Raw genomic sequence first — 13,307 nt, 5'->3', positions numbered from 1 at the left:
CGAAATATGAATATAAGTATATAGTTTTATAGTTTTGTGAAACAAAATAATTTAAAAAATAAAATATTTAATACTATTATTTGGTTTGATCTAATGTAAATGAGAAAAAATTAAGTTGAAATAATCGCTCTTTAATTGGATCTTTTTAGTATCTAATCTAAATTAATTGATCAATAAATCAAATATCAGATAGTGTTATATTAAAAATAAAATATGAATTTCTCAAAAAAAATATTTTATAAGTGAAAAAAAAACAGAAAATGAAGGATCCAATTACTTTCAAATCGGCCTTTGGCTACCGGACATGCTGCTGACAACCATATTAGATAGCGAATTGATCGTTTTGTGGCTTCCTCCCTTTGGCTTTCCACGCACCAGTCCTTTTCGGTGATAACTGAACATACCACCTCCTCTGACCATGCTGCCATTACTATTGGCTCCAAGGGCTGCTTCTCGATCGCCCTATAAAAGGAAGAAGTGACTATTTTAAGTTCGACAAGTGTTGGGGGATGATCCCGAATGCAGTAACTTGGTGCAAGATCATTGGCATAACACAAATGGCTCTGCATGGATAGAATATTAGAGGTTGGTTATTGTTTAAAGTCGTGGCAGCAGAATAAAAGAATGAAAACGAAAGGAAGAGAGAAGGAGCTTTGCAGCGTCATTAGAAACTTGGACACAACTTGCATCTCTCCCGTCAACGTCCACATCCTATGGGAAGTGTTAAACCATTTTTATATTTTGATATAACAAATTAAGTCAAAATGTTTTGGACTTGAATTGAATTTTCAAAAGTTTTCAAAAATAATTCAAAGTTCATTAAACTAGAATTTTAGCACAAAACTGATTTATGAGTAAGTAATATCGATATTGTTATAATATCGATATTGCATGAACAGTATCGATACTGTTCACATAGTACTGATACCAAAGGTAAGAGAAGTATCGATACTCGCAAGGTAGTATCGATACTACCGGTGTTTTTCAAATAGTTCAAATTCCATAATACAAAATAGGTATCGATACCCAAATGGGTATCGATACTACTTACATAGTAATATCGATATTGGTCAAGCCCAACGGCTAGTAACGACTAGTTGATTTAAAAATATAATAAAGGAAGTATTGATATCATTAAAGGAGTATCGATACTCTTTGTCCTGAGAAATTTATTTTGTAGAAAAATGATCGCCAACGGCTCCAAATCATCCCCAATGACTAGAAACACCACAAACACATTCCAACATATAAAAACAAGTTGAGGACACTTGAAGAAGAAAAAATGACACATATCCAAGAAATCACATGAGAAGAACTTTTCACTCTTTATTTCCTTTTTCTTGTAAATAGTTGTGTTTTTGTGAGCTACAATTTGTAAACATCTACTTGTTAGGTTTTTGTTTATCTTTTTTCTTTGTAAAAGAAGTTTTGGTTATAGCTATGCCTTTGAAAAGTTAGGGAGTTGTAAAGTTATCTCTTTATCCTATAAAAAAAAGACAAATTAGTGAATTGTTGGAAAATTCCTAAGTGATGAGCTTAAGTAGTGGATGTAGACTTTGTAAATAAGTCGAACCACTATAAATCATTATGCAAATTTACTTATCTTTATTCTCCTTACTCCCTAAACTTTAAATGTCAATTCACCCCTCTTGACACATTTTCGGTTGTTCATCGAGCTTCATCAATCCCAACATTGGTATCAGAGCTTGACTCATTAGAAGGTTTAACAACCTTGAGACAATCCTGAATAATGTTATGTATGTTCCTGCCTTGCGTAGAAATTTGATAAGTGGTGGGTTCTAAATAAAGCAGGCATTAAGTTAGTTTTTGAGGCAGATAAACTTGTACTTTCCCGAAATGGTGATTATGTTGGAAAGTTTTTTTTAAACAATGGTTTATTTGTCATAGAAACTCAATTACTGAAAATAAAGCTACCCACTTCTGCTTATATTGTTGAATCCATTGTATGTGACATGCTAGATTAGGACACGTAAATGTTCATGCTTTAAAAGAATTGATGAATATGAATGTTCTGCCTAAACTAGACACAACTAGCTTAACAAATGTGAAATTTGTATAGAAGCTAACTAGACCTCACTTTAAGATTGTTTCTAATAGAAACTGGTTGTTAGAACTTATTCATACTGATCTAGCAGATTTTAGAAACACTGAAAGTAAAGGAGGAAAACACTACTACATAACTTTGTAGATGATTATTCAAGATATACAAAAGTTTATCTCCTAAGGACTAAAGATGAAGCTGAAAACTTCTTTCTTATTTATAAGGCAGAAGTTGAAAATTAGTTAGATAGGATCAAACGGGTTAGAATAGAGGTGGTGAATATGGATCTAATTTCTTAAAAGATATTTGTGAAAAGAATGTCATAATTCATGAAACTTCAGCCCCCTATTTCCTCAACAGAATGGTATAGTCGAAGGAAAATAGAACTTTAAAAGAGATGATGAATTCTTTACTAATAAGTTCAGGGTTATCCGATACATGTGGGGGGAAGCCATTCTATCGTCAACTCATATCTGAACCGAGTTCCTCATAAGAATTAGATTCTACCCCATATGAATTGTGGAAGGATCGCTCCTAATTTACAATATCTGAAAGTGTGGGGGTGTCTGGCTAAAGTGGGTTTGCCAGACTTTAAGAAGTCCACTATTGGACCTAAAATCGTTTGATGCAGTGTTTATAGGGTATGCTACGAATATGTTGCATACAGATTCATGCTTTTACAAGATTATTCTATTTGTGAGTCAAGAGATGTTGTTTTCTTTGAAATACCTTTCCTTTAAAGGAACCGAGAGTAATGTCGAAACACAAATAAATATATTCCATCAACTTCTTCTAGTAATCCTGCTAGGTCTTCTGAACAAATTGATTTTGAGCCTAGAAGAAGTAAAAGGCAAAGAGTTGAAACCTTTTGGACCAGACTTTATTACTTCCTTTATTTCTGAGATAAATGATTTAGACTCCATTTCAGATCCTATAGCTCAAATTTTTCTGTTAGATGAGGATCCTAAAACTTTTGAAGAAGCTATAAGATATACGATGCTAGTTTTTGGAAAAGCGTTGTTAATGATGAACTAGATCGATAATGTCTAATCATACTTGGGAATTAGTTGACTTGCCTAAGGGATTCAAACAATCTCCAACAAATGGGTCTTCCGGAAGAAACTAAGGCCAGATGGTTCGATTCAGCGGTACAAGGCAAGGTTACCCGTTACCCGTCAAAGGGTTTACTCAAAGGTTTGGTTTAGACTACTTTGATACATACTCTCCCGTTACGAAAATCTCAACGATTCGTGCATTATTTGCGCTAGCCTCTATTCATAAGTTACATGTACATCAAATGGATGTTAAGACTACTTTCTTGAATGGGGTCTAGATGAGGATTACATGGAGCAGCCACTAGGTTTTGAAGCACCTGGTATGGAAGGGAAAGTCTGTAGACTTAAAAAGTCACTTTATGGACTTAAGCATGCTCCTAAACAGTGGTATGAGAATTCCATAAAACTATTCTTAGTTTTGGTTTTGTAATGTTCATGCTTAAAAGAATTGAGAATATGAATGTTCTGCCTAAACTAGACACAACTAGCTTTAACAAATGTGAAATTTGTATAGAAGCTAAGCATACTAGACCTCACTTTAAGATTGTTTCTAATAGAAAGACTGAGCTGTTAGAACTTATTCATACTGATCTAGCAGATTTTAGAAACACTGAAAGTAAAGGAGGAAAACACTACTACATAACTTTTGTAGATGATTATTCAAGATATACAAAGTTTATCTCCTAAGGACTAAAGATGAAGCTGAAAACTTCTTTCTTATTTATAAGGCAGAAGTTGAAAATTAGTTAGATAGGAGAATCAAACGGGTTAGATCTGATAGAGGTGGTGAATATGGATCTAATTTCTTAAAAGATATTTGTGAAAAGAATGTCATAATTCATGAAACTTCAGCCCCTATTTTCCTCAACATAATGGTTATAGCCGAAAGGAAAAATAGAACTTTAAAAGAGATGATGAATTCTTTACTAATAAGTTCAGGGTTATCCGATAACATGTGGGGGGAAGCCATTCTATCGTCAACTCATATCTTGAACCGAGTTCCTCATAAGAAATTAGATTCTACCCCATATGAATTGTGGAAAGGATACGCTCCTAATTTACAATATCTGAAAGTGTGGGGGTGTCTGGCTAAAGTGGGTTTGCCAGACTTTAAGAAGTCCACTATTGGACCTAAAATCGTTGATGCAGTGTTTATAGGGTATGCTACGAATAATGTTGCATACAGATTCATGCTTTTACAAGATTATTCTATTTGTGAGTCAAGAGATGTTGTTTTCTTTGAAAATACCTTTCCTTTAAAGGAACCGAGAGTAAATATCGAAACACAAATAGAATATATTCCATCAACTTCTTCTAGTAATCCTGCTAGGTCTTTGAACAAATTGATTTGAGCCTAGAAGAAGTAAAAGGCAAAGAGTTGAAACCTCTTTTGGACCAGACTTTATTACTTCCTTATTTCTGAGATAAATGATTTAGACTCCATTTCAGATCCTATAGCTCAAATTTTTCTGTTAGATGAGGATCCTAAAACTTTTGAAGAAGCTATAAGATATCGATGCTAGTTTTTGGAAAAGCGTTGTTAATGATGAACTAGAATCGATAATGTCTGATCATACTTGGGAATTAGTTGACTTGCCTAAGGGATTCAAACCAATCTCCAACAAATGGGTCTTCCGGAAGAAACTAAGGCCAGATGGTTCGATTCAGCGGTACAAGGCAAGGTTACTCGTCAAAGGGTTTACTCAAAGGTTTGGTTTAGACTACTTTGATACATACTCTCCCGTTACGAAAATCTCAACGATTCGTGCATTATTTGCGCTAGCCTCTATTCAAGTTACATGTACATCAAATGGAGTTAAGACTACTTTCTTGAATGGGGTTAGATGAGGAGATTTACATGGAGCAGCCACTAGGTTTTGAAGCACCTGGTATGGAAGGGAAAGTCTGTAGACTTAAAAAGTCACTTTATGGACTTAAGCATGCTCCTAAACAGTGGTATGAGAAATTCCATAAAACTATTCTTAGTTTTGGTTTTGTTGTGAATGGTTCGGATGCTTGTGTGTATTGAAGATGTTTGACACTGAATGTGTCATCATAAGCCTGTATGTTGATGACATGTTGATTTTCAGTTCTAACATCGAGTTCATTAACAAGTTAAGAGTTTCTTGTCCACTAAGTTTGAGATGACAGATTTGGGAGAAGTTGATGTAATCTTAGGAGTCAGAATTACCAAAACTGAAAAGGGATTTTCTTTAGTCAAGCACATTATATAGAGAAAGTGCTAAAGAAATTTGACAGTTTTGATGTCGTCCCTGTTCGAACTCCTTATGACCTAGCATACATCTTGTTAAGAATAAAGGAAGTAGCGTTTCCCAAACTGAATATGCTAAATTAATCGGAAGCTTAATGTTCTTAATGAACTATACTCGGCTGATATTGCTTATGTTGTGAGTAGACTGAGTAGATATACTCATAATCCTAGTGGTGAACACTGGATTGCTCTTAAACGCTTACTGACTTATCTTAGGGTACTTTGGATTGGAAAGTTGAGTTCGTTGGCTTTCCTGTGGTACTGGAAGGATATTGTGATGTCAATTGGGTTTCTGATAATGATGAGGTAAGCTATACGAGCGGTATGTTTTTACCTTGGGTGGAGCAGCAATCGTGAAAAGCATCAAAGCAGACTTATATTGCTCGTTCTACCATGGAGTCAGAGTTTATAGCTCTTGACCTAGCTGGGCAAGAAGCCGAGTGGCTCAGAAGCTTGTTAGCAGATATTCCGTTATGGGAAGACCGACTCCTCCGGTTTCATTATTGTGTGATTCACAAGCTGCGATATGTGTGGCTAAGAACCAAGCTTACAATGGTAAGAAAAAACACATTCGCATAAGACATGAATCTATTAGACACTTAATAAAGAATGGAGTGCTCTCTTTAGAGTATGTGAAGTCGGAAAAGAACCTAGCAGATCCACTTACCAAAGGGTTAAGTCGGAAGCTGGTCCTAGATTCGTCGAGGGGGATGGGTCTAAAGCCCATTGGTTGAGGAATTCATGGTGGATACCCAACTTAGTTATCTAAGTTCCATGTGGTCAAACGAAACCATGGAAAGACTCATAGTGCACATTCCTATTGCCTATCCCTATGACGAATAATGTGCATGCCCAGGATGAGCTTAAGTGCTCTTAATAAATTCATAGCCCATGCTTAAGGCTTTGGGTGGTCTTAGTGAGAAAGACTTGATGAATTTACCGATTTTGGCTGAATATCTATTCTTAATAAGTTTCATAACCCAGAGTGGGTGGGTAGGAAATGATGAACTTGCCGACAGAAAGGTTGAGTTTGTTAAACTCTTAATAAATTCAAATCCAAGTATTTGGATGGTTCTAGTGAGAATGACTTATTGAATTTACCGATAAATGAGGTTGAATATTTATTCTTAATGACTTCTTAGTCTAGAGTTTGGGTGGTTCATTTATAATGAACTTGAAGAAAGTCACCATACCCTTTGTGAGGTTGAGCTATTATAAAAGCTCTTAATTATTTCATATCCCTTTTAAGGGTGGTTTATGTTGAGATAAACTTGATGAAATAACCTATGTAAGTGAGAAGGGTTAGCCGCCTTCTATGAAAAATATTCAGCTATTTTTCTAGCACACTTACTAGAATCCTGAGGTAAGATGGCCAAATATATACTTTTGTATATATATATCTTATACATCGAGGACTCAGGTGGATGAAGGGGTTAGTTGTGTGTTATGAGTTTACCCTCATCTTAGAAAGTTCCAGACTAGTTTCACTTATCTAAGAGAAGGATTATGTAACATCCCAAACTAGGGGTTAGTAACTAAATTGTAAAGTTTAAGAATTTTGATGAATTAAGTAGAAGAATAGAATAATTCAATGATTTATTTGGAAATAATTCCTAAAAGTTGTTAGTAATTATTAAAGTAGATGAAGGGCAAAATGGTCATTGAACAAAGATAATATTAAATATTAATAAATGGGTATTATAATATATGATATGTATGATTGAAGAGATAAGTTTTAGACTTATCTTCTTCATCTTCATCTTCTCTCAAACGTGAAGAGCCAAGCTTGAAAATGTGAGTTTCTTTGTTAGTTGGTTATTTGCTAAATTTATGGTTGGGTTTTGATCATTAGATAATAACTAAGCTTAAGGAAAGCTTAAGTTATCTTAAGATTGAAAGATAAAGAAGTTATGAAAGATTAAAGAAAATGGGTTTTTAAAGGAAATTCTGGAAAAGAGTTAATAAGAGATTTTTAAGATGGAATTTGACTTGTCATCAAGAAGAATAAGAGATTTATGAAGTTAGAAAAGATTTATAACAAATTGAAAGTTTAGTAAGATTCTTAATTTTAAGAATCTTGATGAAATATGGAAGATAAATATGATTTATATGGACATAAGTTGGTTTCAATAATGATAGTTGAGTTTAAAGACATGATAGGGGATTAAAATAGAAGAATTAAATGAAGAATTGATGAATTTCAGGCTTGAAATACAATTTCTGGACAAGGTGCATCGATGCACATTCATAAGTGCATCGATGCATTCCTTTAAAAGAAGAACATCGAATGCCTTTGATGCATCGATGCATAGCTAATGCATCGATGCATCCTTTTAAAATAATAACATCGAATGCATTTTATGCACCGATGCACAAGTAGTGCATCGATGCATACCTTCATTGAAAGAGGAAATTGGCTTTTCTCTTAGCCTAAGAAGTGACAGTTTAGAATATATCAATTGGAATATTGATATGAATCTGTGTATTGTTATGTAGAGATAGAAAGTGATCCGTTTCGGGACAATTGAGGAATTAGAAACGAATCAAAGCAAAGCTAAGGTGAGTGCAATTTATTTTGTACTTATTTTATTGAATTAACATTGGCTTGTGATAAGCCAGTGATGGAGTTACTATGGTAAGAAGTAACTTCTAAATTGTTATGTGATTACCATGTATGCATTAATACATAGAAATAGATGGATACTATGTTATATGATTTATATACTTAAGTGAAAATGCAACATATGATATATGTTATTTGACATGACATGCATGGTTACATGAAAGAAAGCTATGTGACTACATGTATATGTGAAAGAAGCTATAAGCTTATATGCACATGTGATATATGTGATATGAATTACATGAAATGATTTACATGAAATGAATACGTGTATATATATATACATGTGATATGATATGAGATATATGGTTACACATATATGTGGTATGTGACAGAAGAGAAAGAACAAGTGATACGAAATGTATAAATAAATGCCCATAGTATATGATACGAGAGCTATAGGTATAGTTGGCATGCCAAGAGTCGAGGGTTTACCTATGTTGAAAGGAACATATGGATAGTTGTCGAGGATCTTTATGACCTCTGGATAGTTACCGGGGTTCTTTGTAACCTCTGGACAGGTCTTTCGGGACGAATATTGAACGAATGTTCGGTGCCCCATGAGGGAATTTATACGAGCTGTTGTGACAGCATTAGTGCACAACCTCAATGTACTCACATACCTCTATTCTCAATAATATACATGGGCAATGAAATTGAAAGACAAATGAAAGTGAAAGTGATACAAGAAGGTAAGTTACATGTGTGCATGACCTGATTGTATATTGTTATCATACAATATATTCATGCATATTGATATGTCGTGATTCAATGATATGAATGCACATACATGAATTATATGATGTTATGTGTGTTTCTGGGTATAGTGATATATGTGTTATATGATGAGTACATGGTAAGTGGAAAGGATTATTGATAGTGTTTGCATATGTATGCCTTTTATTTATATGAAATGATATATGGTTATATTATATGTTTTATATGCCTCACTAAGTCTATGACTTAGCGTGTAAGTGATTTACACGTAGGTACCAAGAAACGAGAAGTGAAAGAATAGAAGTGGCAAATACAGTATCACTACTAAAAGATCAGATCAGAAGTATTTGACAAAGTATGTATTTGGTTATGTATAAAGTGTTGGCATGTAATAAGTCATTAAGTACGAGCACTCTGATCAAGTCTGTATTTTGTTTTAAATAAAGTTTTAAATTTCCCGGGATTTTTCTTAAGAGTCAAGGTTTGAAAAGTCAATGTGACACGTCGGACTCGTATCCGGGTCGGGTACGAGTTGGGGTGTTACATTTAATGGTATCAGAGCTACGGTTTAGCCGATTCTAGGCTAAAAACAAAGTCAAAAGTGTTTTAAAAAGTATACATGCCAACGAAATAGTGAAAACTTCTGATCTGATAGAAAGTAAGTATACTGTTTTGCTAATAGAATGATATGATTGTATTTTATTAGATGTCTGGACAAGACAACTCCCGAGATGTAGCGGGAAATGATAGATTAGCTGAAGGTAGTAATTCACCTGCCCTGGCCAGGCAAGGTGAAGGACAGACACTTTCTGGAGTGCCTGTGCAAGACCAAGACGTTTTCTTTAGAACGTTAGACGCGGTGTTGATGCGTTTCCAATCTCCTGCTCCTTCCACTCCGAGAAGGAATATAGCAAAAGATTTAAAAGGATTAGGAGCTCTTGAATTCAAAGGTGAAGTTGAGGAGAGTCCTGTTGAAGCAGACTTTTGGCTCAATGACGTAAAGATTATGCTAGATGGACTTCATTGTTCTGATATGGAAAAGTTAGACGGAGTAGTCTCCTTGCTTCGTGGACAAGCGAGAATATGGTGGACGAACGTTACTCTGAGAATGACAAGTGACCAAGTGACCTGGTTCTTGTTTTTAGAAGAGTTCAAACACAAGTATATAGGAGACCAGTTCATCAAGCAAATGAAACAAGAATTCTTGAATCTGAAGCAATTGGATCACACTATATATGAATATGAGTGTGAATTCAATAAGTTGAGTCGTTTTGCGGCTGAGTTAGTTCCAACAGAAAAAGATGCATGCGAATGGTTTGTGGAGGGCTTACGCCGAGATTAAAGGAGATGTTGATTGTGTTAAATCTGTCCTCGTTTCAAGAGGTAGTGAATCGTGCAAAAGCTCTTGAAAGAGCTCAGAATGAACGTTATGGGGATCAAAGAGTTCAATCTTTTAAAAAACGGGGCCTTCATCGAGTTTAGTATCACCCAAAAGAAGTAGAGATTATGGTTTTCGATCTCAAGCACGGTCAGAGTCGATGACATCATCCGCTAGAGGATCAAGTCAGATGAGAGATAGACAGACTCAATTTGTAGAGTCTGGTGATGGAAGAGCACAATTGAGACATTGTCAGAATTGTGGAAGATATCATGGTGGGATGTGTATAATTAAATCTGGAGCTTGTTTCCGATGTGGGGAAATAGGACATTTCATGAGAGATTGTCCATTGAAGGACAGAGAGCTTGCACAATCAGAACGATCTGTTTTGATGTCTCAAAGAGGTAGGGGTAGAGGTAGAGAAAGAAATCAAACAGAATCTTCTACTCAACAGGAGATGTGCTCCACTGTTAGAATATATAATCTTAACGCTAATGAAGACTGTGGGGACCCAGAATTATTAGCAGGTATCTTTCGGTTGTATAGTAAATGCGTTATGATATTGGTTGATTTAGGCTAGCATAATTACATTTGAACAGTAAATTGATGAGAGAAGTACTAATTTTAGTTATAGGTTAATTGTAGTAGTTTTATTTATATAAACCCATTAAGGTATAGTGTTCAGGTAAATAAGATTTGTGGTTACTTGAGTGGATTAAATAGCGTATGAGAACATGAGAAAATATATGGTTTAGTTATGCTATAAGGAAATCTTGATATGAGGAATAAATAGAGAAAGAAATGAGAATGATAGAGTTTAAAGAATCTAGTAAGATAAGTGTTATAAGTTGTGTTAGATTGTTTATAGCATGAGTGAAAGAGATATGTATTGAGTAATAAAAGAGGACTGTATATAAGGATTGCTTCATATTGTTATAAAGTGAAAATTCGAGGACGAATTTTCTTAAGGAGGGGAGAATTGTAACATCCCAAACTAGGGGTTAGTGACTAAATTGTAAAGTTTAAGAATTTGATGAATTAAGTAGAAGAATAGAATAATTCAATGATTTATTTGGAAATAATTCCTAAAAGTTGTTAGTAATTATTAAAGTAGATGAAGGGCAAAATGGTCATTGAACAAAGATAATATTAAATATTAATAAATGGGTATTATAATATATGAGATGTATGATTGAAGAGATAAGTTTTAGACTTATCTTCTTCATCTTCATCTTCTCTCAAACGTGAAGAGCCAAGCTTGCAAAGGTGAGTTTCTTTGTTAGTTGGTTATTTGCTAAATTTATGGTTGGGTTTTGATCATTAGATGATAATAACTAAGCTTAAGGAAAGCTTAAGTTATCTTAAGATTGAAAGATAAAGAAGTTATGAAAGATTAAAGAAAATGGGTTTTTAAAGGAAATTCTGGAAAAGAATTAATAAGAGATTTTTAAGATGGAATTTGACTTGTCATCAAGAAGAATAAGAGATTTATGAAGTTAGAAAAGATTTATAACAAATTTGAAAGTTTAGTAAGATTCTTAATTTTAAGAATCTTGATGAAATATGGAAGATAAATATGATTTATATGGACATAAGTTGGTTTCAATAATGATAGTTGAGTTTAAAGACATGATAGGAGATTAAAATAGAAGAATTGAATGAAGAATTGATGAATTTCGGGCTTGAAATACAATTTCTGGACAAGGTGCATCGATGCACATTCATAAGTGCATCGATGCATTCCTTTAAAAGAAGAACATCGAATGCCTTTGATGCATCGATGCATAGCTAATGCATCGATGCATCCTTTTAAAATAATAACATCGAATGCATTTTATGCACCGATGCACAAGTAGTGCATCGATGCATACCTTCATTGAAAGAGGAAATTGGCTTTTTTCTTAGCCTAAGAAGTGACAGTTTAGAATATATCAATTGGAATATTGATATGAATCTGTGTATTGTTATGTAGAGATAGAAAGTGATCCGTTTCGGGATAATTGAGGAATTAGAATCGAATCAAAGCAAAGCTAAGGTGAGTGCAATTTATTTTGTACTTATTTTATTGAATTAACATTGGCTTGTGATAAGCCAGTGATGGAGTTACTATGGTAAGAAGTAACTTCTAAATTGTTATGTGATTACCATGTATGCATTAATACATAGAAATAGATGGATGCTATGTTATATGATTTATATACTTAAGTGAAAATGCAACATATGATATATGTTATTTGACATGACATGCATGGTTACATGAAAGAAAGCTATGTGACTACATGTATGTGAAAGAAGCTATAAGCTTATATGCACATGTGATATATGTGATATGAATTACATGAAATGATTTACGTGAATACATGTATATATAATACATGTGATATGATATGAGATATATGGTTACACATACATGTGGTATGTGACAGAAGAGAAAGAACAAGTGATACGAAATGTATAAATAAATGCCCATAGTATATGATACGAGAGCTATAGGTATAGTTGGCATGCCAAGAGTCGAGGGTTTACTTATGTTGAAAGGAACATATGGATAGTTGCCGAGGATCTTTATGACCTCTGGATAGTTACCGGGGTTCTTTGTAACATCTGGACAGGTCCTTCTGGACGAATACTGAACGAATGTTCGGTTCCCCATGAGGGAATTTATACGAGCTGTGGTGACAGCATTAGTGCACAACCTCAATGTACTCACATACCTCTATTCTCAATAATATACATGGGCAATGAAATTGAAAGACAAATGAAAGTGAAAGTGATACAAGAAGGTAAGTTGCATGTGTTCATGACCTGATTGTATATTGTTATCATACAATATTCATGCATATTGATATGTCGTGATTCAATGATATGAATGCACATACATGAATTATATGATGTTATGTGTGTTTCTGGGTATAGTGATATATGTGTTATATGATGAGTATATGGTAAGTGGAAAGGATTATTGATAGTGTTTGCATATGTATGCCTTTTATTTATATGAAATGATATATGGTTATATTATATGTTTTATATGCCTCACTAAGTCTATGACTTAGCGTGTAAGTGATTTACACGTAGGTACCAAGAAACGAGAAGTGAAAGAATAGAAGTGGCAAATACAGTATCACTACTAAAAGATCATATCAGAAGTATTTGACAAAGTATGTATTTGGTTATGTATAAAGTGTTGGCATGTAATA

This window comes from Hibiscus syriacus, unplaced genomic scaffold, assembly GCF_006381635.1.
Source record: "Hibiscus syriacus cultivar Baekdansim isolate YM2019G1 unplaced genomic scaffold, ASM638163v2 tig00000002_pilon, whole genome shotgun sequence".
Lineage (NCBI taxonomy): Eukaryota > Viridiplantae > Streptophyta > Magnoliopsida > Malvales > Malvaceae > Hibiscus > Hibiscus syriacus.
Note: the sequence above shows the minus strand (reverse complement) of the source record.